The sequence below is a fragment of the Mesoplodon bidens genome (genome assembly GCF_964165515.1).
Source record: "Mesoplodon bidens genome assembly, chromosome: 8".
Taxonomy (NCBI): Eukaryota; Metazoa; Chordata; class Mammalia; order Artiodactyla; family Ziphiidae; genus Mesoplodon; species Mesoplodon bidens.
The window spans coordinates 93,635,211-93,663,053 of NC_138165.1; positions in this window are offsets into that span (position 1 = coordinate 93,635,211).

Sequence of the window (27,843 nt, forward strand, 5' to 3'; positions counted from 1 at the left end):
CACACTTGAGCAGCCCTGCAGGCTGGAGGCCAAGATGCACGCCACCCCCAGCTGCCTCCCAAGCCTGATGACTTGGGATCCCCGAACCCCCTGTGCTTTTTCATTACCCGACCCAAAGACCTTTGAGGCAAATAAAGTTCTCCATGTAGGGTGAAGTTATTGAAGCAAAAAATAATAAACTTTCATGAGTATGTTTCAATTTTCACTTTTGTTTATGGCCAAAGGTGTTTTTTATTTTAATAATCGCTGCCGGAACCAGGGCAAGCCACAGGCTGCTAAGTTTTTAAAGAGAAGGGGAGAGAGGAGAGAGAGAGCGTCTGTGCTCAGCTGTAAATTTCCCAACAGCTCAGCTCTAATCCTCCTAGTTTTCAATCCCACCCTTAAAACCGTCATGATAGAAAAAGGGGTAAAATATTATCTGGACCATGCTCTGTTGACAGTTTGCCCTGGCCTCATTTTAGTCACGACAAGCAATTTTATTGTGTGTGTTTGTGTTTGTGTGTGTGTGTGTGTGTGCACGTGCATGTGTGCTTTAGGAGAGAAACATCAGTGTTCTTTGGTCCCATTTCATAATGGAGAGTGTGTAAAAGGGAAGGAATTTGGAGGAACCAGACTCCTTCCAGTTGGACGTCAACTTGACCATTGTTTTCAGCTCACTTTTATCTGGCAGAGTTTCTATTTGCTTTTAAATGTCAGACAAGGTTAAGAAGGCTTTGAAATCTGCAAAAGATTTCCTAGACTTCTGGGGAGGACGCCCACCCAATAATAGCAGAAATTGATTACCTCTCCCCACCTTCGAAATTGCTTTTTAGAAAGAACATATCTGAGGAACCGAATGAAAGACAAAGGATTAAAGTAAATGTTCGTTTGTGGATCTGAGTATTTTACTGCAGAATGAGTGGACCTAGAAATATTCAGATGTTATATTTCTTTCTGTCTTTTTCATCTGTCCTGACTCACGTTTTCCCAAGTCATGTAGATTCGAGAGAAAATATTGTGACTAGGGGAGTATTAATATACTTTCTCCTTGGCCGTAACTCTGAAGCCTGCGCCAATAAAAAAGGACTTAGGGCCCCACGTGACCATTGAGCCCCACCCCGCCCCGCCCCAAGTCTAGAAGGAGCTCCTTTTAGCATCATAGTTGCTTAATAAAGACAAGAGAACTGATTGAGTAGCCACAGCTCTGCAAGTCTCAGTAGGCTTTCCTATGCAGTGTGTGCCAGCTTGCAAACCGCCATCAGGGTACACGGGAAATCGACCCATTTGAGGGGATAATAAAAAAATTTATAGTTTGAGGTGCTATCTGATGTGCTTACATTCAGTCCTTTCAAGAATCCTGCACCTTCCCCAAAGCAGAGACAAAGTTTAGGGGCTCACAGAGGACCAAAGCCCATCCAGACCTCAGGTCATTTATCCACATGGGTGTCTTCAGACATACCCTTTGAGCCCTTGGTCACCCATCAATGGCCATCAATCTAAGCAGATTTGCTAACATAGGTCCCATTCTGCTGTCTCTGTGCCACGCTGAGGCTCGGAAAAAGCAGGAAATCACCTTCTGCTGAGACTCACAGTACAGACATTTCTAACCTGAGGTCCTGTCTCGGAAGCAAGGCCTCTCTTTCCTGTACAACCAAAGGTAAAATCTCATCATTATCTCATCCATTTTCTTCTCTACTTCTGCCTGGGGTGGGGGGGTATTTTCTAGTAATGGTTCCCCCAGGCATTTTTTACTATGCTTTGAGTCCTCTCCATTTCCCTGAGATAGTGGGCTTTATAACTATGTATGGTGATGGATAACTAGACTTATCATGGTGATCATTTCTCAGTGTATACTAATATCAAATCATTATATGCACACCTGAAACAAATACAATGTTACATGTCAATTATACCTCAATTAAAAAAAAAAAAAACTGGAGCTACAGATAGTTTGTTTCTGTTCTCTGGCACCACCTGGGCCTTACCTTGCCCCAAGAACATTCCACTAGGTAGAAAAAGATGTGTGTGTGTGTGTGTGTGTGTGCCCATGCATGAGAGCACGTGGCACGTAGGTGCAGGGGGATGGATGGAGTACATTATTGGAGGGAAAAAGTCAGTTAATATCCTGACACTTTCTTACTATGTATCCCCAAAAGTCGATAAACTCTCAATACTCTTAGCATTAATAGAATAACTGTAGAAAATTGTCATTTTCAGCTCTTAGAAAACAATTAGATAAACTGAGTGATATAGATGCTTTATTTCTCTGAAATTGCTCCTGCTGAGTTATGACTCATCCATGAGTTTAGTAAACTGGAGGAGAGCTAGAGTTGGAAGGACCCTTGACTTTCTCATGCAAGCCCCCAGGAGGGCATTGAAGAGACATGTCCTGAAGCGACCTCCGGAGCACCGCCCATGAGACTTCCCAGGCCTCTGCTCTGGAGGTCAGGCCACATCATTGTCCCAGGAGTAGGTGGTGGTGTGCATGGCCCAGGTGGTCAACATCAAGAGCAGCAGGAGTAGGGTGTGGTGGTGCTGTGACACTAAGCAGTCACCAGTTTTCCAAACACCAAGTCCCACCCCAAAGCAATAGAGCTAATCTCACAACTTGGAATCTGGAAAGGGAAAGGCACGAGTCAGACTAGCCTCACAAAGCCACAAGGTGCCAATTTCCACCTCATCCCTCAGTCATAATCCTCCAGGCCTCGGATCACTCAGGCTAACCACTACTGCCAGCCCCAGGCCTCCTCCCACCCCCTTAGTCCCAGCACAATCCAAGACTCCTACTAGAACATGCAGAACAAAGCTGTGGGGTGAGGGCTGCACTGGGTACCACGTAATTTATATCGCTAGGCACAGCAAGCCTTTTTAAAGTATGGAGCCCCCTTAAATCTAAATGTCTCCAGCTCTATTCTACTATTATCCTTGCCCTACTCCATTGCTTGGCATCCCTCCTCCCCATAAGGTAAGAACATTCCTGCTCTCATCACTTTCAGAAGATAGCTGTCGATAACCAGAAGCTGAACTTGAAGTTTTAAGACCTGCACTGGAGCCCAGGCCCTGTCAATAGCTGGATGATTCTGGGAAGCTTGGTACTCGGCACATGCAAGACCTCTAATAAATGTCTGTGCATCTGAATCCATCAGGGTCCCAGAAAGATTCTGTTATCAGTAACTCATACCTCAACCACTTTATTTATTCTAAAGTGTGGCTCCCAACTTTTTATAAGTGTGAATATCATTTTTTAAAGCCAAGAAATTTCATAAACCACTATATTATGATTAATATCTATTGATTGAGAGTACCTCAGAACCCAAAGCTATATAAATTCAGCACTTCTCTGAATATGAGTTGCATTGTTAATCACAACTGCATCTACTAGATTAAAAATCATAGTACACATACGTGCAAAGTTTACCATCCATTCAGTCAATGACAATTTTTTGTTTAAAATGCAGATTCCTAGACCCACTCCCAGAAACTCTAATTCAGTAGTTTTGGAAGTAGAGTCGTGGAATCTGATTTTAATGCTCAGTGGGCTTTTTAAATGGTGGTCGTTCCCTGACCACTCTCGAGAAATACTATACCATGGGGACTTACACTTGAATTATCTGTCTACCTACTGTGTAGACAGATAATTTATAATTATTGGCTCTTCCTAATTTAACTAAACAGCTGTTGTTCAATTTGGTATTAGCTTTGCTCATCATCTATCCTTCACGTTTTCTGAAGTCTATGAAGGTAACCATGGGAAATATTGGCTTGATGGCTTGGTCATCAGATTGGGGAGGTGCTAAATGATTGAATTTAGTGCCTTGTGAGTGTCCTCCATTAAATTATCATGATTTCTAATTGTCTGTCTTTCACAGTAAACACTCAAGGCCTGTGTTACTTCTCATTGGCTCTATACCACTTTTACAAACTCAGTTTTGGCCAGAGTTATTCCCTTAATTGTGTGTCTTCCAAATCATACAACCCAGAGATCCATAACTGGACAACTCGTGTAGTACTAGAAGTTTAGCTTCCCTTCTACAATAAACATAGGGATGACCATGGCGTCACTGTTCTTGGTCTGGGTATAGCACTTGGCTTGTCCATTCAGGAGTCCATAGCGAATATGGATGGCTTCAGAATCCTTTCTGTCTAAAGAGAAAAGAGATTTGCTCCTTTCATAATGCCATGGAATTTCCAACACGATTATTAAGAGTTCTGATGAGTCAAATTTAGGCTGGGTTTCTGGCTCCATGTAACTCCCACATTCTTTGAGTTTGAGATTCCTCTAGAATTCATCAAATCTATGTCCCACACTGACTCCAATTTCTATATTATATTGGAGGTCTGAAGAGCACAGCAAGAATCTGTTTCCCTAGCCCAAGTTTCCATTTAGCTCAGAAAACAGAGCTCTTAATTTATATTTCCTTTGACAAACAATGGTTTAACTTACAGGGGAAAGGCGTCTCAGGAACTTGGACTAACTTAAGAGGAGAACTAAATTAAAGGTTAGATAAATCTCAGCCTTCCCACTTCAGCCAGGTTCTGCCATCTCCAGTTACTATAAACAATTGTGATTTTGAAAGTGTTGAAAAAAAATACATCGACAACCTCCCCCCAAGGAGAAAGGGATTATAAGAACATTTCGAGCCTCTGTGATGCTCAGTAATGATGTGGTTATACAGGACAATCTGAGCCCTAGACAAGAAAAGACACCTCAATACTATTCCATTGAGCCCTTGGAATGGGGAGTAGATTGTCCCAATGTTTGTAATTTGTCTGGTAAGTCTTATTATGAGATGTATAGTGAATTCATACAATACTAGGCAATGTCTTCTGGAACTAACTCTCTTTATCTCTTCTCCCCACCCCACACTTCTCACACATGGGAAAGGTATATTTCATCCCACTTTGCAGGCATTTGGAGAGTACCTACCTTGTGCTAGGAATTCCATGGGCAAAAGTGTTAAAGATAAGGGCCAGAGAAGATGTGTAATATGATATCTGCTATTCAACAATAGAAACCCAAGAGCATACTTTTGTATGCTTCTTATGAAAGAGGAAATCACTATTCCTTTTTTTCCAACATATACAAACCAGAGAGGAGTCCTGATTATCCTTGACTCAGCTTCAGTGGCTGAGGTACAGCTCTATGATGTTCTCTTTATTTCTGCAAAAGTGCAGTGACCATCACCTATCCAAATTTTCCAATTTGAGGAAATCACTACCACCCCTAGATAAAAAGCTTCAAGGACTCCTAAAGGTAAACTGGGCAAAGGTGGGAGTGTGCTTTTCTCATCTGTGACTTTGGTCAAATCTGTTCCCCCACCCTGGGTCCTTGGTTCCCCAAATGCACAGAGAGGAAGTCAAACTAGACCTCCAAGGCCCCTTCCAAATGGGCTAGTCCTTAGGTCTGCAGACTCCCCCCAGCCCCCACAGCTCCTTCTCTACCCTGTGATAAGACCCTGAGTCCTCCACACTTCTTCTTGGCTTCCCCACACAGGCCCCCACACCCTCAGAGGAAAAGAAGCAGAATAAATAATCTGCACTAAAAAAATCAGAGTCCAACCGTTATTTGGGTGACTATCTCCTGGTTGGGGGTGGGATGATCTTTGCATTTTAACAAGGCCCCTGGGATTTCAACATCCATACAGCCAATTGAAGAAAGGAAGGGAAAGGGGAAGTATAGATTTCTTGGAGACCTTCAGTTCATCCCTTAAGCCCCAATGTGCCACTTTTACTAACAAATGGTCCTAGAAAGTCCTATTTCATAGATGAGGGAGACAGTCATGGTCTAGAATCATTATAAGAGAAAAAAGGAGAAAAAAAAGACTGGGGAGAATTACAGCAAAAGTAAAGATGAGACCAAAAAGGCTACTGTTTAGGATGTGTAAGGAGAAAAAGAACTCAGATGATCAGGGATGGCAAGTGTGTATCCAGCAGGCTGCCAGCCCTGGAAGACTTGGCTAAATGATCAGAGCTTTTCCTCCTGTCTCAAATTGCTTCTCAATTCAGCCTCCAGGAGCTGCCATCATTGATCTGTTGGTGGAGGATGTTGAGCCTCCTTGCCATCCATTAGGTTATACTCGGCAATTTTAGACCTTGGCATACAGAAGTTAGAAAGAAGCCGTGGAGCTCCTCTGACATGTTGAGGATGATAACAAAGAGCTACCCTGACGCCTACTTACCAGAGCCATTGCCAGAGATAGAAGTGCGTGAACCATGGTTCATCTCAAACTCTAAGCGGTCAGAGCAATGCGGTACTCTTCCTGCCATTCCAGATAGAAGCCACCTCTACATCCCACCAGGTTTCCATCTAGTTTCTCCCTGAGAACTTCCAGTAGCTGGGAGCTTGTTTTTTTTGTTTGTTTTTCTTGGTTTTTTTTTTTTTTTTTTTTTTTGAGGTACGCGGGCCTCTCACTGTTGTGGCCTCTCCCGTTGCGGAGCACAGGCTCCAGACGCGCAGGCCCAGCGGCCATGGCTCACGGGCCCAGCCGCTCCACGGCACGTGGGATCCTCCCAGACTGGGGCACGAACCCATGCCCCCTGCATCGGCAGGCGGACTCCCAACCACTGCGCCACCAGGGAAGCCCGAGCTTGTTATTTCTGAGACTGCTTCACTGTTAGGCAGCCCTATAAGAAAGGTTTCCTTGAGCTGAGAAAAAGTTACCTCTCTAACTTTTACCTACAGAGCCCAGCTCAGTCCTCTGAGGCCACACAAGAAAAATACGTGACTCCCTTCTTTGTGCCAGTTTTTAAAGCTTGGTGTCATCTCTCGTGTCTCCCTCCATCCTGTCTTCCATAGACCAGGCATGCCTGGGTCCTTCAGCTGTTCTCCATCCAGCATGGTTTCTAATCTAACCTGGGATGGTACTTCTTATGACTGTGGAGAATTGATTGTATCATTTCAATCAGAGACAAAGGATAATTTTTCCCCATTTTGATTCTAAAAGATAAAATTTTTGCTGTGTCACTAGGCCATGTGATCTTGGGTAGGGTGTATCCTCTCTCTGAACTTGGAGGAGTTTGAACTTCATGGACCCTCCCACCCTTTGCAGGTCTGAGGAAGTAAGAACTGGCATCATCTGCTGAGCCCATACTCTTAAGGGTTATCCGCCAGTGAAATGTGAAGAATACTTCAGCCATTGGGGGAGAAACACAGGATCCTGCTGATGGTACTGTAAGCCTCTCCAATGCTTTTCTGTGGAGAAGAACTTTCCCTTTGTCCCTCCTATCTTCACATTTGTCCTCCTAGTGTTCCTCAGCAACTTCTGTACTCCTTTATAGCAGCTTTCCATTATCTATGTTTCATTTGGTTCAGAGAGAAACATGGGGATTTCATCTCCAGAACTAGGCTACAGTGCAAGCATTTAAGCTTTGATATCTAGGGAATTGGGATTGCTTCTCAGCCTTTTAGCTAAGATCAACTGTAGTATTTTTCCTTACCAGTTTAATAACGAGGAAATTTGGTAAAAATCCTGGAGATAGTGTTGAGTGATAGGAGTGCTGGGAGAAATATATACTCAGTTTAGTAACTGGCCTGGGGCTATTTAAAGTCCTTATTGGAGACCAAGAAGATAAGTCCCAAAACCTGGGTTAGGCTTTGGACAGGGCAAAGCAGCCAGGAATATTGGAATTACAAGACCCGGATCTGAGCATAGCCAAGGAGTTCTCAACAGCTAAGGATACAAAAAATCAGGGGAAAAAAAGTCACCTATAGGGTCACTGCTATTATCTTCATGTATGATTTGTTCTCAGTCTCTTCCCATTGCCTATAACAGGGGCTGGCCTGTATCAAGTGCTCAATAAATATATGTGGAATGAATGAATCTTCAATTAAAAACCTTGTTAATAGCTCTAGTTTTGCATCTTTCAGTCATTTACACAACCAACATTTATTCATCACCTTCAGTGTACTAGGTACTGTGTTAGACACGGGAGAATTTATAGATAAATTTGACATGAGCTCAGAGATCAAATTCTGGCAGGGTAGGAAGGTGTTTTTCCAAGTGGCAGTAGCGTACTAAAAAGTGATCAAGATAAGACACAGTGGACACTAAATATGGGGAGACGTTATAAAGGGAGTTAACAAAACGCTTTCATGCGAAAGGACTCACTTCAACTTGTCTTACTCTGTTAGACTTGAAGTTCGATATCCCCTCCTCAGTTACAAGAACTCAGACTGGTTATTCAAACTAATATTCTTAGACATAAATTTCCAGTCGGATCTGGAGGGAAAACTTTTCCCATAGAGGTCCTTATGGTTGGCTCACTCTCCATTTCCTGGCGAGGTGTCAACTGGCACTGTTCTGGGCAACCTGCCCTATTGTAAACTTTTCCCTGTCAGCTCACCTTTTCCCTGGACTTGCAGCTGGGAATCTCATACCTGGCTACAGCCAAAAGATTTCAGGAAATGGTGTTTTGGAAACACACCTTTAAAATGAAAACAAATAAAGCAGTTGGCAGTGGAGCCAAGGAAAACTCTTCTCTTTCTGGAAGCCTACCTGCTCTAAGCCACCACTACAGCCTTTAATGAATGCACTAGCACACACAGAGACACACGTACACACAAACGCTCAGCAACTGGGCTGCAGAGCACGCCCTTGAAAACCTGAGAAATGGTATGGCTGTCATTGCTTTTTGGAGGGCGCCATGGCTGTTAGAGCCGGCAGCCCTTTCACAAGGCCTGGATCACACACTTTCTTCTGGAGAAATCTTTATGGCTTTCTCCTTCACTCTGTAGACAATGTAAACCAAGTTGAGTGGAATTTTGGTAGGCATTTCTATGTTAGACACACCTTTTAGCAACCTTCAATTATAAGCCCTGAGGGCTTTGTTTCCAATTTAGTAAAAGGAAAAGGAAAAGATGTGAGTTGGGACCATTTCATCTACTAGGGTGGCATTAGTAAGCTGACCCTCACTTTGTGAAAGGCAGCCGAACCCTACCAAGAAATGCCACTTAAATAATATTTCCTTGCATGGCTGTAATACATTCCAATTTATAAAGTGCTTCTACATGGCTGAGCTCAAGTGAACCTCACAACAGACCTCTGGGTAAATTGGGCAAGATGATGATCATCACCTAGTGCAGATGAGAAAACTGTGACAAGAAGTCAATGAGTGACTTGCTCAAACGCATGTGGGAAGGAAGATGCTAACACACCTGTTGCCGGTTGCACCTAGGCTTCTGTCCATCACTGCATACATTCTGTTCCTGTAGGGGTTCAAGGTTAATATAATTGGAACATCAGGCAGTTCAACAAACTTACTGAAATATAGGCCTTCTGTAACCTGAATACAGGTGGGTGTCTTGGAATCCCACCTCCACAAGTCAAAGCTTCCCCAAAGCACAGAATTGAATGACATGGGTTGTTTTCTAAGTTTCTTTAGAGAAACAATGCAAGTGTTTTCCTTAGAAAATCCAGAAACACAGAGACCTTCCTCTGAAAACTCTTAACATATTGCCAGTGCTACTTGTGGCAACTAAAAAGAGTCCCTCTCTCTCTCTCTCTCTCTCTCTCTCTTTCTCCATCTCCCCCTCCATTTCCCTCCCTCTCCCTATCTCTGTCCCTCTTCCTCCCCCTCTCCCTCTCCTCCTTCTATCCCTCCCTCCGCTCCCCCTTCCTCCCCTCTTCATCTCCCTCTCCCTCTCCCTCTCCCACTCCTCACCATGCCTTCTGCAGGCACCTCACCACACTCTATCCACATTCTCTCATCATCTCCCTCCTTCACTTCTTGCTCCCTGTATCTGACTCTCTAGGAGGGCACAGACGGGAAGTCTGAGTTGAGTGGGAAGTACTGGGGTAGTTCTAGTATCCCTTGACAAGCAGTAATGATAGACACACCACGGGGCCACAATTCTGGGAGTGTGTCATTGGCGGGAACACACCAGGGCATGGACACAGTTCTCCAGCACATCACTAGGACCAGCCCTATCTAGGCCTGAAATGAAGACTCACAAGACAGGGAAGAAGTCTCCCAACATTTGCTGAGCTGATAAGACGCGAGAGTGTAGTCTCTGGCAATTCAAAAGACAAGATGCTGACATTATTCCCTTAATGGAAGATGAGCAGAGAGCCAAGGGAGGAGGGTGAGTATTTCCTGAAAAGTCAATATGGAGATATCCTTAGGGTAAGGTGGGCCTTACATAAGTAAGAAAGGGATTAACCCCCCAAAGTGTCCAAGTGTTGGGGGACACTGAAGCTGCTTGGGAGAACCCCAGAGGTCCTGATTTGCCTCTGCAACCCGCCCAAGTGAACGAAGGAGCAATCTTATTTCTTTAGGATTAGTCTGTGGATCCTGAAGTGCCCGTGCCCTCTACTTCCCATTCACACTGTCATCTCTTTGAGGACAAGTTCTAAACATCTTTGTAACCTCAGCATCTAGCACAGTGCCTGAAATCTTAGAAAATAATAAACAAATGAATAAAGGAAAGGCAAGAAAAAAGAAAGAATGTCCCTGGTCATTACCATTTATGGATGGGAAAGTTTCCCTCTTTCTTCAAAATGTGATGGTCACTGAGTCTTGCAATCAACTTTATGAAGCTATATCAGAATTGTCAGTATCTTACAATGAGTTTTTGTAACTTAATCCCTCTTCACTGTAGAATGGATTGGGGAGCCAGACTCAAGGGAATTATTTGGGTTTGTAGAGTGAGGCTGGACTGTGGGACTCTAGGAAATCAATGGGACTGGCTATAGCCTTGAAGATAGTGGATGTCCCTTCAGGAATATTATTATCAGGAATATGATTAGTTACTAGGATGGTGATTTGCCTATTTGTTATCAGATTCATTGCCAGGCCTTCTCTGTCCTGTTCTGCATCATAGGAGCTGACCCCTGCCAGCTACATTTTCCCAAACTCCTGTCCCAACTGGATTCTGATTAAGTTCAGCCCATGAGAGCGTCTCAGTAGAACACTGGAGGAATGAAAAAGCCCAGGTGCTCCCCTCAATCCATGTTGTAGGAGGCATTCTAGCAGCAACTTAGTCTCTTCTGGGGCTCCACAACCACTGGGAAGCCGCTCCCTCTGCAATTCTAATTCCTAAACTCTGGTAACACCTTCTCTTTGTCACACCAGCCTTAGAGACAGGAAATGGCTTCCTGCTCATCTAGAGCTTGGCTCACCCTTTTGCCCTTTTAGTTCCATCAAACTTAATATGTAGCTATTTACATATTAACATTTCCCATTTTCCTCCCTTGACTTACCTGGCATAGATAGGTTCTGTTTTCTTGGCTGAACCTTGACCAATACAGCTACCATTTTATATGAGACTTTCTCAGCTCCTACTACTCAGCCTAAATCATGAGGAATTAAAAACTACGTATGTTATAGGTTCATGATGAAGGATCTTTGGGTTCAACCAACTTCCTAAACTAGATGATAACCTGGCTGGAGGAGCTTAGACAGTGGTGTGCCAGGAAATGCGTAACAATGGGTTCTCCGAAAGAGAAATCCCAATTTACAGCATTCATCAATTTCCCTCGTTTAAATACCCCCACCGTGGTGGATTTAAGCTACTAATGCAATGTCATTGAACATGGAATCAGAAAGAGATGCACGGTAAAGTAGAGCTGGTGCAGCCAGTATGCTGGAAGTCTAAGGATCAACAACCATATGCCCTGAGGCAGCTAAAGGGAAAGGGTATTTGGGCAAGTGTGAAATTCCTCTAAATCAAATAGAGAACTTTTGGAGGCTGCAGAGAATTCAGAGAAGCCCTGGAGGGGAGAGGAAGCAGCAGAGAGTCAAAAAGGGAATCAGGAAGAAATATTAAATGGGCATTTGGGGAGTGAGGTGTTAAGAGTTGGTAGCTGTAGTCTCCTCCAAGGAAACTATGGAATCAACAGTAAAGACTCTCTTTTTCATTAATGTGTTGGAGAATTGGTATTATTTGGGATGGGAGAGTGAACTGAAGAGCTGACGGAGCTGCCAAAGAAGGACCCAGCCACAGAGGGGTTTACAATAGGTCACAGAGTAGCCTTGTAGAAGGGGGTCTCAGAATCAACCATTCTAACAGCATGATTTAAGAGATGAGGAAACCAAGCCTCAGAAAAGTCACAACCACCCGAGTGAATAGTGGTAGCACCCAGACTCAAGCTCAGGTTTCCTCACAAGACCATTCATTCAAATATCAAATATCATTCAACAAATATCACTTGGCAGTGGAAGTCTGTTGCAAGCATTGCAGACATGGTCCTTATCTTCAAGAACTTTCCTATGCAGTGGAAGACAGAAGGATTAAATAGCTTATCACAGTTTGTCACTATCTTTTCATGAAGGAAAAGTACAAGATGCTTTTGACAGACCACCCATGAAGACCCAGTTTAGACAAAGGGATGCAGGGAGGTATCTTTGAGGAAGTCTGACACTGAGCTGAGACAGGAGTGGAGAACAGGGGTCTATCAGGTAACGATGAGGGAAAAGAGGGTTCCAGGTAGAGGAACATAACATGCAGTGGCTCTGGCTCAGGGTATGAGTCCCCAAACAAATGCCACTTATATAGCATGTCTTCTCTTTCATCACCAGAGAGCCCTGAAATGTTTCAAAACCTAAAGCCCTGAGTTATAAGCAAGATGATAAAACTTTGTCATAATGTAGTGTATTGAATTTAGGTGCAAATATACGAGTGACTTTCACCCATATACTTTGGAATGAAAACTGGTAGGTGCCTTGAGCCTGGGCAGTACCACCCGGAATACTTAACCTCTCTCAATCACTGAACCCCACAAATCCCACACCGAAGTAGAGCCTCTGATTCTCTCTATGAGGAAAATTGAGATACACGAACGTATTGTCCAGGCTATGTCTTCATACTTTTACCTGCTAAAACCCTCTGGTGATGTCCCTGAGTCTTTCCTGACTGCTTGGGGTAGATAGCACACTCCTGGGAGCCCACAACTTCCTTGGACAATGGCCCACTGTGGGAGTGAGAACTGTCATCCATGTCTCTCTCCTGAGCTTGGACTCTCGCCCCAGCCACTTGCCTCCCAACTTCATCTTCTGAGGCTGGGGGAGACATTAAAGCTCATTTTTGCTTTTGTGTAGAGCGAGTCCATCATATGCTTCCTAGTCAGTAAATCCATCACATTATTTTCAAATATCAACTGGAACTAAGTTTATATTTAGAGTTTTTCATGACCCCTCCAGCCCTAAACTTTAGACAAAGCAAACACCACCACTGCATCTCAGATAGACTTGCTACCAAAATTCGGGTCGATTTCCTTTTCCTTTTCTCTAAAATGCATGCATACAGGCCAACCTTTGCATGGAATTGGCTGTAAGGAAAAACAAATAACCGACTTGTAAATGCTCTGGATTTCTTCCTGAAGCACCATCTGGAGAGCCTAGTTCTATAATCCCATGGATAAGACTGTGATGTCTTTTGTGAGAAATGTCTTTTTCCAGAAGGCCAGAGTTCCAGTCTACTACTATTTCATGATTTTTGGCATGCTGCTTGAATTCCTTCAGACTCAGTTTCCCTCCTTTGCAAAATGGGGTAAATAACACAGTCCAGTCAACTGGTACCATAGGAACAATTCCTAAAACAATTTTGTGCACTGTATAAGGAAAGATGTCAGGGAATCCACATTTTTTTGTGATTTTTTTCAGATGAAATTACTTCAGCTAGAGGCAGGGGATTTAAAAACTCCAAATGGGGAAATCAGCAAAGATGTGCACACAAATCACTGTGCTTCTTTTTGGCATATGGTGTCACTAAGCATTGTGAAGTCAAAGAAGGGCACTTTTCATCAGTAGTTTTTAAATGTGCTGAGTCTCATTTTCCTGTGGCTCCTGGATGCAAGAGGCTGAATAGATAGAAGCTGCTGGTGTCTCTGGAAAAGGGCTTATTTCCTTTCCCATGCTCCCCAACCCTACCCAAGATCACTTGTCATTGAGATGAACCTTTGTGGAGAGGCACATAGGAGCAGAACTCTCTAAGAGTATGGGAGCTTTTTCAGGATGTCAGGAACTGGAGAATGTGTATGACTTAAGAATGACACCCATCTGTGTTAGAGAAGAAAGCTGAGATTGCAAAACATGCCCTGGAAAGGAAGAGAGCAGATGTTATACCTTCACTACCTCTCTGTTTTGAAACTGGAAGGCATCAATCCAGTCCCTTCCCTCCCTGGATACCTTCTCTGGTTCAGTTAATCAAATGTTCCAGAAACTAGCCCTTCCCCCTTCCCAACCCATAGGACTTACTAGTTTTCATGTGAAAGGTATTGATTCAGAAACTCTCGATGGCCCCTTGCTAAAGCATTGATTTTTATTAAACATCCTGCCCCCTAATGCATTTGACAGATTCCAGAATTCTGTTCTCTTGCGTTCCTTTCCATTTTCTTCATTGTAAGCCCCTCTTCCCTCAAATAAACCCCAACTTGGGTTTAAGACCTTCCTGGAAGATGATTCTACAGTCTCCCCTTCTAGACCTTCCCAACCCTCCCTCTCATTCAAATGAGAGAAGCATTAAAGGCCCCCTTGTCCTTGTCCCCCAGCAGACCCTCATAAATCCACAGGGAAGTTGTTTTTTTTTTTAATTAAAGCGTCCAAATAATTAATGATCAACTCCATTTGGGCCATTGAAAACCCAAATGTCACACGGTTGAAAAGACCCAACCAAATAATTCAGTGTACCCTATAAAGCTTTAAAAAAGCAGAGCCCAAGATGCCTGCATGACTGGTTTCTGTGCTGTCTGAAAAGCTTGGTTGGGTTTTGGGGCACTTGATTGGATTCCAGGAATAATGTGCCCTGAGCACAAAGGGCTCTTTTGATGTGTCTGTGCCATAGCTCCTCCCCTTCCCTCCTCACTTTACCTGGGATACACATTCTCCTTGTCTCCCAAGTTGGAAAAAATAACCCATGGAAAAGAGGAAAAAGCAGCAGAGGGAAAATTGAGGGTGGGGGTTGGGGGTAAACTGCAGTTCTTAGTCTGAGTTTGGTTACTAAAGTCTGGTTATTCCGGAGGAATAGAAGAAATGGAGTTTATACAATGTGTGTGACTAGACACTGGAAAAATGTGATGAAAAGATGCCTCTGGCTTGAACTTGGTCCCTTGAGCTATGAGTAACAAGTGAGTCTCCCAGCAACGACCTGCTACTTTCAGAGTCAGAAGAACTACAGATTACCAACCCTGGAAATCAACGTGGAATTACATACCCAGTTCAGGCAGAGAATCTCATAGACAGTGAGTTCAGCTTGTTGATTTTTCTTGGGTACTAGAATATTCAAGAAAGATGGAGAGAAAAAAGGCAGAGTCCCCATTGCTAGAATGCTCTGAGAAAAGTGACAGAGCCAGCTAAAGGCCAGTATGAAGCACTGGTCCTGGGAGAAAAGGAGTGCTGTTCTAACCCCAACCGTAGAGGTGCCCAGATTGGCAGCAAAGGCCAGCAAGCTGGTAGTAGAAGAGGTCTACTAGAGGTCTTCCTGGGCTAACTTGAATAGGCTGTTTGACCCTTCTAGTCTTATTTTCTTTATCTGCAAAAAGATGAACTTCAACTACATAGCTCTGAGATTCTGTTTCAGAAATCTATCGCTGCCCCCAAATTAATGTGGGCATAGCAATCTGCTACATAACAATCTGCTTATGTAGGAATTCTTTATTTCAATAATGTTATATATATATATATATATATATATATATATATATATATATATATATGCTGTATACATATAGATTCATTCCATTTACTCCAATGATTTGATATTTTTGATGTTATTATAAGTGGCATATGTTATTTTATTTTAAAATTATTTGTTGCTAGTATATAAAAATACAATTGATTTCTGTATATTGAATTTGAACACAGTATCTTCACCAAATCATCTATTAATTCTAACAATTTACCTATAGATTCTCAGTCAGCTCTCAGCTGCTGAGATCACAGAGAAGATATTTGATATATTTGTTAAATTTCTTTGGGTTGCAAGTAGCAAAAGTGACTCTGGCCAACTTAAATGTAAAGCAAGATTTGTTTACCTTAAGGCTACGGGATAGTTCTGTGAGTCACAGGAAAACATGAACTACCAAGACTCAGAAAAGGACAGGGCCCAGAACAGCATTAGGGGACAAATCAACTGTCTCTTCAGGATGCTCCATCAGGATAAACTCTGAACTTCCTTTGTGTGACTCCTTTTAAGATTTAAATTCCTCAGAATCAAATCTTGTTGCCACTATTGAGATCCAAACATTGACCATGTTGCCAGTAAACTGACAGGCCCACCAAGACTGCATGCAATTCTGGAGGAGTGGTACCCCAAAGGAAATTCACCTTGCTGTTATAAGAAAGGAGAATTGATACGGGAGAAGCAAGACAACACATGGCCACCGTGTACAGTATCTAATTGGATCTTTCTGCCCCTCACCCATTTTATCAGACTACGCAGATTAGCACTTAAATTTTGATGATGACACTGGTGATGGAGAAGATTACCATCTCAGACAGTCCTGTCTTCCTATCTAGGCATCAAGAGCACTTGGAACTGTCAGTGACCCATATTATTCATTTATACGTGAAAGTAGATCTTTTGCCATCCCTGGGTGTCAATCAACCTCCTCTCTTGTAATATGTCTTGTGCCACCATTGAAGTAGAATTGATTAATAACCGAATGTATGTATGTTCCTCCTGCTTTCTTGCCTCTATCTTCTGTCTCTAAGGATGGTGGAGTGTTTATTTTGCTGCAGTTACTTTGCAATAAGAGACCTAGTATTTATGCTGATACAATCAGTATCTACACTGAAGTCTATCTGCTTGTTGAACTGCTAGCTCTCGGCTTGAGCACACTTAGTGTATAAAAGATGTTTGTGGGATTCCTAGGTGTTTTCAACCCATAAGGAAATGGATCGAGGTCATCATAATCAATTTTCTTAAGGAGAGAAGTAGAGTGAAAATGAAGTGAGGTTAAAAGGCTCTTATATTTGCCATCACTCATTTCCACCTTTATTTATTTCCCTCTTTGGTTTTCATTAGCATACTGACAAATGGAGCTACAGACATTTTCATCCACCCACCAACTACTGCCCTGATTTCAGTTCCAAGTTATGAAACTTAATCTGAAACTTAGATGGGAAGCTACAAGCTATAAATTTAAATTTCGGTTTACAGAGTTCCCTAGGATGGAGGAATTGAGTTGGGAGAGGTCCTGGGAATCAGAAAACAAACTACCTTCCTCCCATAAAAAGACCTGAGGACATTTGAAACAAAACTCATAAAATACCATTTTCACAACATCTCAACTGAGAAGAACTGCAAGAGTACATCTCGTCCATCCCCCTCCCAGCAACTGCTCCTAACTAATCCCAGACTAAAGGAGGTGTCTCTTGTTCTTCAAAATCACTTGAAGGACATTTCACAATTCCCCTTGGTCACCTGTTTCAAAATATAAGAACTGCATACCAGGAAAATCTTCCTCATATTCAAACAGTCGTTCTTTCTTCAACTCAGACCATTTGGATAATTAAAGTATAAAATTTCAGAACTGGAAGTTACTTTAAATACCATTTAGTCTAGAGGTTACAACTGGTGACCCAGGGATTGAGACATATTTTACTAGGGTCACAGAAAGTTTAATTTTTGAATTTTTGTATTAGTTGCCAATGCTTAGATATTTCCTTTTTAAAAATCCATATAGTTGCATCTCTAGAAAAAGATCAGAAGATCTGGAAACACTGTGGCTCTCATTCCTATGGCAACAATCAGAACTGGGCACTCGTCTTTACACTGGGGTAATAGGGAGAAAATAAAATCTAGTACATCAAAAAGCCAACCAGGCCTACTTGTCTCATTTTCCCTAAATGGCTAGCCCCTATAGGCATTTAAGTCTGTGATCCCTGCTTTTTTGCTGACAAGAAAACTGAGAGTCGGAAACACAGGTTAACTGAGGTCACCAGCTATAGGTGTGGCAAGAACTAGAACCCAGGACTCGTGCCTCTTGGTCCAATTCTCCTCTCCTGTAGGGCACTGCTTTCAGGATGTAGCCATGCTGACCTGGGGCAGCTAAAGAAAGAAATGATAGGAAATGAGTAGTTGGCGTAATAAAAGACAAAAAAATACCATTTTCATATTTCCTGTCACTTTTATAGTCCTTGGGTCAGCTCAGCAGTATGCTGATAGAGATGTGCCCTATGAATCACTAAGGAAGATTACCAGCTGACACCCAGTGAATAGCAAAGGAAGGGTCCAATGGGAAGGCTTAGAAAACCAGGCTCATTTTTATGTTGAGGAGTGGTGTGTGTGTGTGTGTGTGTGTGTGTGTGTGTTTGAGGGGTGGTTCTTAGTGCTTTTAACCCAGGGGGAAAAAAAAAAGCAAGGTGGTATGCCTATTTCCAACTCAAATATGGTCTGGAGAAGAAAAAGACAGAACTTACAGAGAATATGAAGATGGGAGTGTTGTCTATCAAGAAAGTAAAAAACAAAGATTCCAATCTAAGTGTATGTTTACAAGAGGCTATTCAAATTAGAGGTCAATTCAGCAAAAGTAAAGGTTGAATAGTATATTGCTTAAGAGATTTCCCAAACTAGTTTTTTGATACTAAGTACATGGAACATAAAATGGTCTTTTGAGCCTCTGAAGAGTGAGTGACCCCTGGACAGAGTAAGAATTTTGTGTTAACCCTCTCTTGCAACATGAAAGAAAAAACTAGGTTAAATATTATGCAACATGTACAGCCCCAAAGTACCTGATAATTGCAGTCTGTTCAGCCTCTGAATAGGTTAGCTATCATGTGGTCAAAACAGCTGAAGGATTAAGTGCATCATCACAGCCACCAAGTATCAACCAATCCTTTGAAATGCTTTCTGGCTGTGAATGTGGCTCAACATAGAGAAACATGGCCAAAACAGGCTTTCAGATTTCCTTCTTGTAGCTCTTCAATCATAACCAAGAAGGGATGGAGAAGTAGCCCTTCTTCCCAAGAGCAAAGACATGACTTCAGAGTGAGATATTTGAGTTTAGTTGAGGTTTGACGTCATTTAAATCCCTCCTTTTCAACTGAGACACAGTTGGCATTCATGTGGAGAATAGCTTTTGCTAGTTGGGAAAAGACTTAGCCAAGAGTTCTTTCTCAAGATCAACTGATTAATAAGCTTAGTGGTCTTTGTGGATTACAAAACAAACTGATTAATAACCATTCCCTCCCAGAGCTCACCAACTAGAGACACTGTATTTACCAGTTGACCAGGTCCTCTCCTTCCCTTAACTTCTTCCTTAAGAAAATCGGAAATAAATTGAAAGAGCATTCTGGAAGGCCAATTCAGTGCCTGATGGTCTTAACAAAATCATAAAACAGTTGATTTGTCCTCCCTTTTGGTATCAATTGGATGCCAGAAATCCTTTTTTTTTTTTTTTTTTTTTTTTCAGAATGTGGTCCTCTCACCGCTGTGGCCTCTCACATTGTGGAGCACAGGCTCCGGACATGCAGGCTCAGCAGCCATGGCTCACAGGCCCAGCCACTCTGTGACATGTGGGATCTTCCCAGACCGGGGCACAAACTCGTGTCCCCTGCATTGGCAGGTGGACTCTCAACCACTGCGCCACCAGGGAAGCCCCAGAAATGCTTCTTGAATAGAGAATTTCTTTCCTGTGATGATGGTGAAGATTTTTCTAATGAAACAAGAGGAATGCCATATTAAGAAACACAGTATAAAATCAGTGGATAAAAGGTGCTGAGATAATTGGCTATTAATATACAAAAAAACTTTTAATTGAATCCATACACCTCACCTTAAACAAAATTGTATTTAATGTTGATTAACTACAAAGATATGAAAAAGAAAAGTTGAAACCTTTTAGAAAAAAGTATAGCAGATTTAAAACCTGTAATAGGAAAGAATTTTTTGAATCCATAATATACACACAAAAAAATATTTTAAGCAACTACTTTAAAGAGGCTTGATAAATTCACCTATATTAAAATAAATACAAAACATATATTAAAAAGATACACTAAAAGGTAAAAAGGTAAACAATAGGCTGGCAGAAGTTATTTGCAAACATATAACAGAAGATTAGCATCCAGGGTGTATAAAGAACTCCAAAAATTACTAGGCAAAAGAGAAATGACCATCAAAATATCTAACATCCATGTAGAGTCCCAGACGGAAAGGAGACAGAGAGTAGGGCAAAATAAATATTTGAAGAAATAGTCGCCAAAAACTTCCCAAATTTGGGGAAAGACAAAGCAGCTCAGCAAACCCCAATCATAAATTTGATAAACTCAAATAAATCCCTGACTATACACATTGCAATCAAACTGCTGAAAGCTATGAATAAAGAACAAATCTTGAAAGCAGTTAGGAAAAAATGACACATCACATACAAGAGAACAATGATTCAAATGACAATGGATTTCTCATCAAGAACCACGGAGGTGAGACCACAGTGGAATAACATCCTTTAAAGTGCTGAAAGGAAAAAAAAAAAAAAAAAAGCTACCAACCCAGAATTTTATATTCAGCAAAATATTCTACAGAAATAAAGGTAAAATAAAGACATTTTCAAATAAATAAAATCTAAAAGAATCACTGCTAACAATCCTGCACAACAAAAAATGCTGAAGGAAATTCCTCAGGCTGCAAGAACATGGTACTAGAGTAAAACTGCATCTTCAGGAAAGGATAGAGTATCAGAATGGTAAATGTAAATATCTGGTATATAACTTGTGGTTCAACCTGAGACGTATATAGATAGAGAGATAGAATAGAGACAGAGACAGAGATAGAGATGAGATGGAGACGGAGATAGACAGGGAGACAGAGAAAAAAAGAAAGAGAAGAGGGAGAGAAAGGGTTATTACAAAGAATTGGCTTATACAATTACGGGGTCTGGTGAGGGCAGGTGATCAAGAAGGGAAGATAATGAGTAAGTTAGAACCTCATAGGTTTGGAGTCTCTGAGCTCAGGGAAAGCCTAAGCCCAGTTTTAAAGGTCTAACCCAGGATAATATTCCTTTTGATTAAAGTCAACTGGTAATAATTGAGGACTTTAGTTACATCTACAAAATCTCTTCACAGCAGCACCTAAATCAGTGTTTGACTGAATAGCTGGAACTGTAGTTCAGCCCACCCAGGTATACACACCAAAAAGCCACTACATCTTGATAAATAGGAAACATTACGTTCTTTCCTCTTAAGCTCTTTAAAATACATATAGTTGCTTAAATTGAAATATTTTATATTGGTGGAATTTTCAACGTTTGTAAACATATGACAACTGTAATGTAAAGGGTGGTGGGTATCTATGTTTTAAATGAGTGGTAATACTAACTCTTAGTAGACTGTGGATTTATATAATTTACAAATATATTAAACAACCACTAAAATAATACAATAATGTATAGTTTTATGCCAATATATAAATTAAAATAGAATACTAAAAATACTCAATCTTAAACAAGGCAGGAATTTGCGACAACATGGATGGACCCAGAGGGCACTCTGCTAAGTGAAATAAGTCAGACAGAGGAAGACAAATACTGTATGGTCTCACTCATACGTGAAAGTTTTAAAAAAAAAAACAAAACAAGCTCATAGTACAGAGAAGAGATTGGTGGCTGCCAAAGGTGGGGGATGGGGGATGGGCAAAATGGGTAAAGGAAGTCAAAAAGTACAAACTTCCAGTTATAAAATAAATATGTCATGGTGATGTTAAATAAATAAATAAATAAATAAATGAAAGCAAGGCAGGACATGATAACAGAGCAGCAAAAAACAAAGAGTAATATAAAGAAATAGTAGACCTAAATTCAACCCGATCACTAATTACATTAAATGTTAATGGTCTAAGCGTTAAAAGGGAGAGATTGCCAGAATAGATCTTAAAAAAGCAAGACTCAGGTGTACTGCCTCCAAGAGATGCACTTTAAATATAAAGATACATGTAGTTTGAAAGTAAATGGTTGGAAAAGTTATACCCTGCAAACAGTAATCATAAGACTGGAGTGACTATATTAGTATCAAATTTTAAAAATAGACTTCAGGACAAAGAGTATAACCAAAGATAATTTTTAGAAGGGACAACTCACCAGGAAGACAATAATTATAAATGTGTTTGCCCCTAATAAGAGAAGCATGTGAATCAATACTTGACAGAAAGAGGGGAAAAAAGGACAAGTTCACAATTATAGTAGGTTTAACACCTCTCTGTCATCAATGATAGAACAACCAGAAGATCTAAACATTACTATGAACCCTCCTGATCTAACAGACATTGATAAAATTCTACCCAAATACACATTCTTTTTAAGCACACATAGTACATTCACCAAGATAGAACATATATCATGCTATAAAACATGTCAGTAAGTTCAAAAGAACTGAAATCATGTAGATTGTGTCCTATAATCACAAGAGAATTCATCAATAATGTATCTAGGAAAATCCAATTATTCAGAAATTAAATGAGATACTCTAAATAATTTATGGGTCAAAGACAAAATCACAAAGGAAATTAGAAAATACTTTTGAACTGAATGATAAAGAAAATAAAATATGAAAATTTGTAAGATTGGACTAAAGTAGTGTTTAAAGGGAAACACAGCTTTAGGACTTCCTGGTAGCGCAGTGGTTAAGAATCCTCCTGCCAATGCAGGGGACACGGGTTTGATCCCTCATCTGGAAAAATCCCATATGCCACGGAGCAACTAAGCTCACGTGCCACAACTACTGAGCCTGCACTCTACAGCCTGCAAGCCACAACTAAGCCTGTGCGGAACAACTACTGAAGCCTGCGTTCCTAGAGCCCTGCTCCGCAACAGGGGAAGCCACCCCAATGAAAAACCTGCACACCACAACAAAGAGTAGCCCTGCTCACCGCAACTAGAGAAAGCCCGCATGCAGCATCAAAGACCCAACACAGTCAAAAATTTAAAAATTTTTTAAATTAAAAAAAAAAAGGGAAACAATTTTAAGTGCAAAAGAAGAAAGGTACAAAAACAATGGCCTAATCAACCTTAACAAGTTCTAAACAGAAAAATGAAGCACACAGTGAGTAGAAGGAATGAAATAAAGATGAGAACAGAAATCAATGAAATTGAAAACAGATAGTTTATAAATAAAATTAACAAAGCCAAAGCTGGTTCTTTGGGAAAAAAATTACAAACTCTAGTTAAACTCATCCAAAAAACAGACAGAAAGGGAGAGAAAGAGAAAGAGAGAGAGAATACAATGTCGGGAATAAAACAACAGTTATCACCACTAATCCTATGACATTAAAATAATGATAAGTGAATTTTGGAACAACTTTGTATCATCATAGTTTACAACTTAAATGAAAGAACTAATTTCTTGAAAAATATAACTTATTAAAATTGGTACAGAAGCAGAACTAATGAATTGCCAGATTTGAAATAGATTTGATGAACTATCAAAACCACCCCAAAAGAAAAACAATCAACAAGTGGCAAAATACATGAACAGACAATTCACAAAAGAGAAAATCTGAACAATTCCTAATCCTATGATTAGGATGCTTGATCTTTAGGAAATATAAATTAAAATTACATGAGGAAACGTTCGAAATTTATCAAATAGGCAAAAATTAAAAGCCTAACAATAATAAATATTGGTGAGAATACATGAAAAAGAGAAATTCTTATAAACTTCTAGTGGATATGCAAATTGGTACAAACACTTTAGAGGCACTTTGACAACATCTAGTACAGTTGACAAAGCAGATATCCAGTAACTCAGCAACTCCACTGGTAGGTATATGTTTAGGGAAACTCACATGTGTTCACAGGAAATGTGTATAAGGATGTTCATGCAAGTTTCATTTGTAACAGAAAATGTTGGAAACAAGTTAAATGTCCATCAAGAGGAGAATGGACGGGGCTTCCCTGGTGGCGCAGTTGTTGAGAGTCCGTCTGCTGATGCAGGTAGACCCGGGTTCATGCCCCGATCTGGGAAGATCCCACATGCCATGGAATGGCTGGGCCCGTGAGCCATGGCAGCTGAGCCTGCGCGCCCGGAGCCTGTGCTCCACAACGGGAGAGGCCACAACAGTGAGAAGACCCTGTACTGCAAAAATAAAAATAAAAAGGGGAGAATGGATAAAAAAATGTTTTGATATATACATATATGGAAATCTAAACAGCTGTTAATAGGAGAGTACTGGAGATATATGTTCAATACAAATAAATATCAAAAAGTTAGACAAAGAAACCAAGTTGCAGAAGGATACACAAATGATGCCATTTTTTTAACACTTAATATATGAAAACAATGCAACATGACTTTAAGGATACATGGAGAGTGGATATATAAAGGCGGAGATGAGAATGATAAATACCAAAACCAAATACTGTTGTCTGTACTGAGAAACGGGGGGATGGGATCAAGCATATTTGTAACGTTTTCTTTTCAGGTTGATTGGTGCACATAAGGGTATTCACTCTGGTATGCATTGCACCTTTTTGTAAGTCTGAAATATAATGTAATTTTAAAAATTATAAAGGAACCGGAATCCCAAATATGGCTGCTTGGCAAACGATGGAGCCTTCAGTTGTAATGAAGGAACAGACGCCCTTGCTGAATGCCCTCAACTGTTTTGACTTCTGGAGGGGTGGGCCGTGATTACAGCTGCGATTAGGTGACTCACCATAATTATGTTTTGTTGAAATTGAATTTGTTGAAGCATGAATCACTCTGCCCAAGTTCAACCTAATTGCTCCGACACTGTGGATGGGAAGGATGGCGAAGGAGTTTTCCGTGGAGGTCACCACAGATGACTGTGCGTGCATACGCGTGGGCATGCGTGGGCATGCCTGCACACACACGTGCCATGCTCGCCTTGCACAGAGCCAGCCGCGCTGCTTCGTTCTCTGTGATAATGGGAGGTTGACAGGGAAGGTTTCCAGGTTCAACTGTGGTTTATTCTGCCTCCCACCCCCACTCATTTTTGTGAGTAATTCACTACTTGGCTATTTGACGTCCTGGGGGTGGGGGGGAGGGGAGGGTCTCTGGGCCTCAGACTGGTCCCCCTCTGGGTGTTGTCTGGCTCCTCAAAGCTGCTAACCGGCAGATTTTATCCATGTTCTCCCAGCTCAAACCCCCTACTGCTCAGCGGGTATCTGAAGGATGCCCTAGGAGATGTGCGCCAGCTGCAGAGCTGTAATTTAAATCCACAGGGCTCTCTGAGGAGGCAAACTGCAAACCCAGAGTGTGGCAGAACCCCTGGAGTTTCCCTCTCTGCGGTGCACTTACAGGGGGCACTGGGGGATGGGGACTACTTGAGCTCTTACGCACTGTGAGTCACCCACAGACAGTCACTCCAACAAAGAGCTTAGAGCCTTTTTCCTGACTCAGAACTGTGAAGACATGAGCCCTCAAGTCATCCGGTCATTGTTCATCTCTGTGTTACACCAATGGAACAAATGAAATGGGCTTTGCCTATAAGAGGTTGAGTGTAGGCTAGACACGAGTGAGAACTAACTGACCAGTGGTTTTTCTGATTGCAGAAGCAAACTGCAAAAGGACAGCAATGAGAGCAAACACTTGTACACCACCCACTAAGAACCAGGCACTGTCCTAACCACATTTTAACTCATTTACTCTTGACAGCTTCGTGGGGTGGATGTCTTTACCAGCAGACTAGGAAACTGAGGCATGGGAAAGTTAAGTAACCTGCTCCCATTCACTTAGCTAGTAAAGGAGGGAGCCTAGACTCACTCAGACTGTCTAGTTCCAGATTTCATGCTCTTAACCACTCCCCTGCATGCCTTGAACATGGCAGACACTATGCTGGGAGCTTTAAAAAGTCATCTGACTTACTCCTCAAAACAATTCCCATTTGACACATTTGAGAACACTAAAGCTGAAAGAGGCAAAGTAACTTGCAAAGATTACACAAATAGTAAGTCATACAATTAAGATCTGAACTTTTTGGTTCAAATGACCTGCCCAGTGCTGAAGCAGAAGAGAAATGCACAAGACAGGATAGGCATGAGCAACAGTCCATGGGCCCCAAAGTTGTAGTCCATCCAACTGCTCATTGGAAGGTTCTCCAGGCATGCTCCTGGGCTCCCTTCTCCTCCTCTGATTCAGACCTGGGTGTGATAATGGCAGGCTCTTTCCAATTACTACATCTCCTCTTGCAACCATCTCTTTTATGCCATTATTAAACACAGTAATGAAACTACTAGCATTTTAAACTAGCACTTTTAAAATCCATTGGCTTATTTTTTTTAATCTTTAATTTCTACTTACTGGAGTCAGTTATTAAACAGTAAGCACTCCAGGGAGAAGGTAATATTTTAAACCTATGTTGACAAACTTTAGAAAGAATTGGTTGAGTGGTCACTGACAATGAGGAATTCTGGGTATAGACTCACAGTGGGCATTTGGAGAATCAAAGAGGCAGTAAGTTTAATTAATAGAGAAATGCAAATCAAAACTCTAGTGAAGCATCACCTCACACCAGTTGTAATGGCCATTGTCAAAAAGTCTACTAATAGTAAATGCTGGAGAGGGTGTGGAGAAAAGGGAATCCTCCTATACTGTTGGTAGGAATGTGAATTGATGCAGCCACTGTGGAGACCAGCATGGAAGTTACTTTAAAAAAATGAAAATAGGGTTACCATATGATGCAGCAATCCCACTCCTGGGCATATTCAGAAAAAAACAAAAACTCTAATTTGAAAAGACACATGCACCCCAATGTTCATAGCAGCACTATTTACGATAGCCAAGACATGAAAACAACCTAAATGTCCATCCACAGATGAATGGATAAAGAAGATGTGGTATATATATACAATGGAATATTACTCAGCCATAAAAAAAGAATGAAATAAGGCCATTTGCAGCAACATGGATGGATCTAGAGATTATCATACTAAGTGAAGTAAGTCAGATAAAGGCAAACAGCCTATGGTATCACTTATATGTGGAATCTAAAAAAAATGATACAAATGAACTTATTTACAAAACAGGAATAGACTCACAGACATAGAAAACAAACTTATGGTTACCAAAGGGGAAAGAAGAAGGAGGGATAACTTAGGAGTTTGGGATTAAAAGATACACACTACTAGATATAAAGTAGAGAAATGACAAGGACCTACTGTATAGCACAAAGAACTATATTCAATATCTTGTAATAAATTATAAAGGAAAAGATTCTGAAAAAGAATATATTCTTTTATATATTCTGAATCACTTTGCTATACACATGAAATATATCATTGTAATTTATATATTACAATTATATAATTGTAAATCAATTATACTTCATTTTTAAAAAAGGAAAAAAACTTTAAAAAATAAAATAAATTAAAAACAAAGACAAAAAACAAAGAGCTGGCAAGGAATGGTGATAAGGTCAGAAGCAGGACCCAATTTACGGCCCAGTTATTCCAGGAACAAGTCTGTGCTCTTTTCCTTCCCATTCTCTTTTGTTGCCTCTGAAACACCATAGATTCAAAGCTGGCGGATGAGCAGCAAATCCCAAGATCCTTGCAGACATGAATGTCAGAGTGTCCAGGGCTCAATATACCACACAGTTCTTTCCGTTTAGAAACCAGGAAACTCACGCCTCAATGGCTACATGATTGTCTATGGTTGCAAAGCTGGACAGTATCAGAACCAGTAATAAAACTCAGAAGTATGGTCCTGAGAGAATCAACAGCCCTAAACAGCTAAAGGAGGGGACAGACGACCAGTCCTCTGACTTCCTCTGTCCTTTAAAAGCCCATTCTTCTTTAGTAGCACCGCAGAAATGTCCTTCCCATGAAATAGTGGGAGTGCTGCCTGGTAGAGGAACATGAAATGCGCACTTGGAACTCTATATTTCAAGTCCAGCTCTGATACTCATGACCTGTGTTATCTTGGGCAAGTCACATCCTTTCAAACCTCAGCTTCCTCAACTGTCAATTGAAAAAA